Raw genomic sequence first — 7,237 nt, forward strand, 5'->3', positions numbered from 1 at the left:
TCCAGGCAGGATATGGAGCTATCTTATTCTATCTCTGGGGCCAGAGACAGTAGACAGTGTGGTGGGGGAGCAGAGGACAGATTCCCTGAGCCCGTGGACTGTGGGAGGCGCTGGATATGTCTCAAGGGTCTTCAGAGTCTCTAGCAGGAAAATTCATGACCAATTGCGGAAGGGCACTGAAGTGCTGGAAAGCAAGCTGGGCAGGTAAAGGAAACAGGTTAGGGTGGGTCTGAGGCCTGCTGTCTCTAAGAAAGCCCAAAGCAGGCACAGTCAGACTGAGACCAAGCATGTGGTTCCTGACCCATGGCCTGCGTGGGGCAGCAGATAGCACCTCGTTCAGTGTCTCTAGCTGGGACCAGGTTTTCCCATGCCTGTCCTCCCCTGGTGACCTGGCACTTCCTACTCTCCGTCTGCAGCGGCAGCAGGGTCTCACCATGCCCCACCAAGAGTCTGTTCAGTCTAGGTGACGCTTTTGCCCTAACCCTCCCAGAAAGCCTCAAGTGCTCAGCCTGGGGGCTCACTACCCACCCGTGAGCCCTTCTACTGCTGCCTGAAGAACCAGGAGGTTCTGTGGATGACCCTCATCCCACTCTCGTGACACCCTGTGAGACTCTGGGGGAACTGGTCCAACGCGGCCCTCTCCCGGTGCAGTCTTCCTGGTCAGAAGGACCCAGCCTCTGCCAAGCCCTCAGTTCTGGGTCCTGGATAATTGAGAACAGAACAGCATCCAGAAATCTGGATGGTGTAGTCAGACAAGACAGTGTGTTCTACCCAGGCAACAGAAGCCCGGCGGCCAGCTGCTTGCTGACATTGGTCTTCTGGTCCAGTTTGCTCCATGGAAGCAGAGGGACAGCAAGTCCCCATCTGTGTGATGTTCAAAAATAGTGACCTTTAAGTCCTCTAAGAGCCAGTGGAGCTGGTGAGCTGATTTAGATTTTCCTGGGTGACAGCCCTAGCTCAGTGTGGCTGGGGTCAGCATAGGAGAAGGACAGGACTCAGGTACTCACAGATGTGTGTGGATCTGGGGAGACATGAGCCTATAAACCAAGGATAATGACCCCAGGGGTATGGACCTGCGCCCTTCCATAGCCATCCGGGACTGCTGTACCATCCCTGGCCCCTCATCTTGACCACGTCTTGGATTGGTACTACCCGAGGACCAGCCCATTGGGATGTGGCAGACATATCCCGCTTCTGTTGTTTACTACTTTGGATTTATTTATGTCTATGTGTGGAATCTGCCCATCATTTTTCTTATCTCCTTTAAATGACTGTTTTCTAGACTCAGTAAGTTCTTGAGCATTCCTTCTTTCTTCAAAATTCTCTGAGAGTCTAGACACGCTTGGGATGATCTGCTCTCTGGGAGCTGGTAGAATGCATTTATAATCTGGAATTTTCTTTAGGGCGGTATCTCCTGATTTGTGGTTTTAAACCATTCTAGGACTAGCTGGGGGATAATCTTTATTCTGAAGCCTGTGTTTTCCAAAATTCAGATTCTAAGTTAACTGTATTATTTTCTTTTAAATTATTTATTTATTTATTTATTATGTATACAATGTTTTGTCTGTGTGTATGCCTGCAGGCCAGAAGAGGGCACCAGACCTCATTGCAGGTGGTTGTGAGCCACCATGTGGTTGCTGGGAATTGAACTCAGGACCTTTGGAAGAGCATGCAATGCTCTTAACCGCTGAGCCATCTCTCCAGCCCCTGTATCATTTTTTTGTAGCTGTGACAATAGGCCTGGTGGAAGCAAGTGAGCTAAAGACAGGAGGATGCTCTCTGACTCACAGCTCATTCCTGTATAGTCCACCATGGCAGGAAGCCGTGGTGCTGGGAGCTGAGGCAGCTGGTGGCACTGAGTCCACACTTGGGCACAGAGAGAGAATGATGGCACTCAGTTCATTTTCTTCTTTTATTTTATTATTTTCTTTTCATTTTTATGTATATGAGCGTTTTTCCTGCATCTGTGTCTGTGCACTATGTATATGCCTGGTGCCCAGAAAGGCAAGAAAGGGCATTGGATCCCCTGGAATTGGAGTTACAGATGCTCATTGGCTATCATGTGGTGCTGGAGATTGAATCTGGGTCCTCTGACAGAAGGGCCCATGCTCTTAACTGCTTAACCATCCTTTCAACCCTTCCTTTGTTCTTTTTATTCAGTCTGGAACCTCAACCCATGGAATGCTTCTGGCTATATTCAGGATGGGTATATTGGTCAGGGGTCTCTAGAATAACAGAACTTATAAAATATACATATATATGCACACACACATATATACATGCACACACACATATATAAAGGGGATTTATTAGAGCGACTTACAGGCTGCAGACCCGCTAATCCAACAGTGGTTGGCTGTGAACAGAAAGTCCAAGAGTCTCATAATTGTCCAGTCCACCAGGCTAGATGTCTCAGCTGATCTTAGCAGATGCTGGAATCCCCGAAATAGGCACTAATGCTGGTGAAGGAATGGACTTGCTGGCAAGGAGAGAGCAAGCAGACAAAGAGCAAGAACTTCTTTCTTCCATGTTCTTAGGCTTCCAGCACAAATGTGACCCAGATTAAAAATGGATCTTCCTGCCTCAAGAGCCAGATCAAAGGCACTTGTTTCCTGCGTGAAGACCCAGAGTAGCAGTGGGTCCACCTACTTCAAACCAAGCAAAAAATCCCTCACAGGTGTGCCCTCTATTTCTGGATTCCAGTTAATCCCAGATGTAGTCAAACTGACTCTGGAAATGGACTCACAGATGTGGCCAGAGGTGCATCTCCTCGGCGATTCCAAATCCAGTCAACAGTGAAGATGAGCCCCACATCAACTAAGAGCTGAAGAAACGAGCAGCAAGTTTGTCTAAATCTCACTTTTATGGTCACGGAATTATACGCGGACGTTTCTGTTCACTTTCTGTTGCTATAACTGAACACTGAGAGCAGCTGTCCTAGTGGCTTCCTGTGGCTGGGATAGACCCTGACCAAAGCCAACTCGGGATGGAATGGGTTCGTTTCATTTTTTCAGATTGCCGTCTGTCATTGAGATAACCCAGTGTAGGACTCAAGGCAAGGGAATGTAACAGAAACCATGAAAGAAGTCCACTTACTGGCTTGTCCCTCTTGCATGTTCCGTTAACTCGCTTATGCAACTTCAGACTCATCTGCCTAGGGTTGGCACCGCCCATGTTGCGCTGGGGCCTCCTGTATCAATTAGTAGTTATGAAAATGCACACACCAGTCTAACCTGGGTACTTCTTCTTTGGTTGAGGTTCCCTCTTCCTAGCTGACATAACAGCTGAGGTTAATGATGACACTAGCTAAATTACAAAGACCAGAGGTTGGGAGTGCAAGGCTGTGGTGCTGGCATCTGCTGAGGCCTTGCACTACACTGTAGCATGGAGCAGGACATCACATGGCGAGACAGAGCAACCTGCTGACTCAGATCTCCCTTCTTCTTATAGAGCACTAATCTCATTAAAGAGCCCCATCCTTGTGACCTAATTTATCTTCAATTACCTTCTACCTCCAGATGTCAGAATCATGGAAATTTGAGGGTTAGGTTCTAGCACATGGACTTTGAGGGACCCATTTGGCCGTGGCAATGGGATTCTTTTTACCACCGAGTTGCAATTGTTACTCTCTGAATCTGAAGTTACTCTCTGTCATTCGGAAGCCCTACCACTGGCTTCTCTCTTTCATTGCTCCCATTGAGCAGTCTGCCACAACTTTTACTGTTCCGTGGGTTACGCCCTGCCCTGATGCATTCTAAGCTGTCTGATCTTGGTATGAAGCACTAGGCATGCATGTGGAGGTGAGATCATCGCCTCCTGCTTCAATGTGATCGGCTTATGTTCCCATAGAGTTCCCACAGTGATTCAGGGATTCGGGTTTCATCTCTCCAGTTTTCCGGAGATCCACCCATCTTGGTGCCCTCCGCTGATAACCGATTACTTCAGAAAGCCTTTTCTATACCACACATGAACTCAGAACTCGGAGGCGAGAAGCCACTCTGTTTATTTAGCTCACAGTTCTTAGGGTTGATAACCTGGGCTAAGCTCTGCAGGGTGAGTTCTCTGTGCTGACCTGGGGTCTCCAGGGTGTAGGCTATGGACTTATCAGTGGGTTATTAAGAACGGATGGCTATCGGCTGGAGCCCAGGGTGGGAGGACACTGAATCTCATCACCCGGCAAGTTGTCTTGGACTTGTTCACATGACAGAGGCAATACTACAAAAGGGGACATGGATGTGAGCTTTCCTCTGTTTTCCTTTAGTCAAAGTAAGCCTGACTTTGAGAGCGGAAAAGATGTCCATCTCTTAGTGAGAGGGACGCATGGCCATGTTTTAAGGGGTGTAAGTATAAGGAAGGAGTTGTTTGCAGGGGTCTAAGGTCATTTCGTGTTGCTGTAGTGGAATAAGTGAGACGGGATAATTTATGAAGAGGTCACTTGGCTCACAGTTCTGGAGGCTGTAAGTCCCGGCGTGTGGCTCTGGCGTCTGGTGGGTCTCTGCTGAGGCCTTGTGCTTCAGTGGAATGTGGCGTAGGACATCACAGGGTGGGATAGAGCGCCTCCTCTTCTTGTAAAGCCACTAAGTCCACCAAGGAGTTCTGTTCCCATGATCACAGTAATCCTAATTAGCCCCGCCCCACCACTCCAAACGCGCTATTAACTCAGGAATTTGAGTATTACATTCCTAAAGGCTCACTCCAACCCCAGCACAGCTGCTTTCTTACTCTGCTGCCCCTGGCATTGGTTATCTCTATTGCTCTCACTCAAAGGCTGTCATTAATGATCTGAACTCAGCTTATAGAGAAAGAAGGGTCTTGGGCTCAGTTTTGAAGCTTAGCCCACGCTTGGCCTCATTTCCCTTGAGCTTGCAGCAGAAGCATGCAGCAAAGCAATCCACTGGCTTGAAGATTAGGACACTAAAGAGAAAGGGGAATAACTTGGGGTCCTGCTGGTGCCCTCCTGGTGTGCCCTGTCAGGCCCTGAAGGCCCTTCTCAGGCCCCTCCTCTTAAAGTTCCCACTACTTCCCAATATCAATAGGAGATGGGACCAAGGCTTTGATCCTGGGGAGCCACACCAGGTCTCAAGGACAGCAGTTGTCCTGACAGAGTAGCACATAAAAGAGCAGACATCTAAGCAGGCAGCTCTTCCTTTTCTGTTACTGCCATGCCTGTTTTCTTTGCAGCACACTAAGTTTGTTTCCAAAAAAAAAAAAAGATAGATAGATAGATAGATAGATAGATAGACAGACTGATGGTGGAAGTCCATAATCAAGGGGCCATCAAATTCAGCTCCCAATTCCTTCCAGTGTATAGACAGCTGCCTCTTTGCTGTATCCTTCTGTGACTTTTCCTGTGTGCAGAGGAGAAAGCACTCTTTGGGATCTCTTTGTCATTCTATAAGGACACCTGTCCTATCAGATTATGGTCCCCATGTATGATCTCATTTACCTTAAATACCCTCTTAGAGGCTCCATGGTCACATGGGCGTGAGGAGCTGGGGATGGGGGGATATCCAGTCCATAATACCCTTCCTCTTATCATGTGACTAGTGACAAATGTTTGCATGGTAGCATAGTGCATCTAATGCTGGGCTCAGACGTGGCCGCCACTTCTCTCCACTTTCCACTGCTTGGAGTCATCTGTACTGTTTCACCCAGTGGAGGTGGACATGGGGCTTGGTGCCTGCCATAGCCTGTAAGCATGTGTCTGCCCAGCATTTCCAGTCACCTAGAGATGCCAAGCCAGCAGGCCATCTGGTCCCAGCCTCCCATGCGTGTAACTGATCATTTGAGAGCCTCTTGCATATGAAGTCACTCCTGGCAATGGTAACAAACCCAGGTTGCAACAGGAAGCTCAGGCCACACAATGATGCGCATGCTCTTGCCTGGCAAGTGGCAAGTACAGTGTCTCACAGAGGTCTGGCTGCAGAGCCACTGATGAAACGGCGGCATCGCGAGGTCATGGGGCGTGGCGGTTTGGCTGCAGCACTGTGGATGGGCACTCAGACAGGGGGGAAGCTGTGGCCACAGCTGTAAGCGTCCTTAAAGTCCTGCGGGATCTGGAGTGCAGTGGTGCCAGGCAGGGGTGTGGGGTTGAGTGTCATCCTGCCTTACACGTGACTGCCTTCCCGTCATCCTGCTCTTCCCAGATGTCACCCTGATTCTTCAAGAGGCTTGTCATCCTTTTGGTCAGCTAGCCATCCTTCAGTGTCCAGAGATCGTTTCATCATGCTATACCCTGTTATACTCTGGCTATAACATCTGGGGAACCTGAGGCACAGAGAAGGTCGTCACAGAATTCTTGGCCAGACCACCTTCTCCCCTACTGGGCAGATACTTCTTCCTACCTTTCAGCAGGCCTGGTGACCACAGTGCTGTCCCCTGGGTCATGTGGAGTGGGAGAAGGAAGCTGTCTATCCCCATGGCGCCTGCATTTCCGGGGCCAGTGTGGGAGCAGGTGCAGCTGCCAGGCGTGGCTGGGGTTTGGGCCAAGGCCAGCACTTGGAATGTGGCAGGACGTGGCCCCTCCCTGCAGGGAAGAGCAAGTGCCAGGCTTCTGGGCTGGAGGATGTGGCCATAGCTACAACCCCCAACTGACTCCATACCGGCTGTCGGAGCCAGTCCCCAGGGGCTTTCGATGTGTGGGGAGTATGAATGGGGCTCTGTGGCCAGCAACTGTTCTGCGGAAGGCCCTGGGGTGTTGCGTGTGTGATGGATGGCAAAGCATCCTCCCTCCCTGCATCAGGCCACAGCAAGACATGAGGAAAACATTCAAATCAGCTGTATGGTCCACTTGCGGTTTGTCCTGCAGATTCCTTGGAGGGACTGCGGCAAGGGCTCCCAAGTCAACTACTGCTCTGGGGTCATTGCATGTGGCCGCGAGTCCTCACACTACTCTGACCCTCAGCTTCTATGGAGCAGATAGGAATCTGTGCGGGATGAAGACTAATGCATACCGCGCACGCGAGTGGAATATAGTTTGGCTTTAACCCCTTTCTAGCTGGACTATAGCTCCTTGGGGTTGGGAACTGGAACGGGCAAACACACAGGGCTTCATTGTGTGTCTGAATTGATCTTGTAGGGGGCAGTCAGTTCCCAACTGTGACTGCTCTCTCCTGAGGTGCTCCTAGGACATGGGTCTTAAGGTGAACTTACATCTGGGGAACCCATGACATAGGTTGACAAAGCACTTAACCTCCACAGTAACTTAGGATGGCCATAGAAAGCTCACAGAAACCTT

Source organism: Microtus oregoni, unplaced genomic scaffold (genome assembly GCF_018167655.1).
Source record: "Microtus oregoni isolate MIOR12 unplaced genomic scaffold, Mior012 000049F_ref0000343, whole genome shotgun sequence".
In the NCBI taxonomy this organism is placed as follows: domain Eukaryota; kingdom Metazoa; phylum Chordata; class Mammalia; order Rodentia; family Cricetidae; genus Microtus; species Microtus oregoni.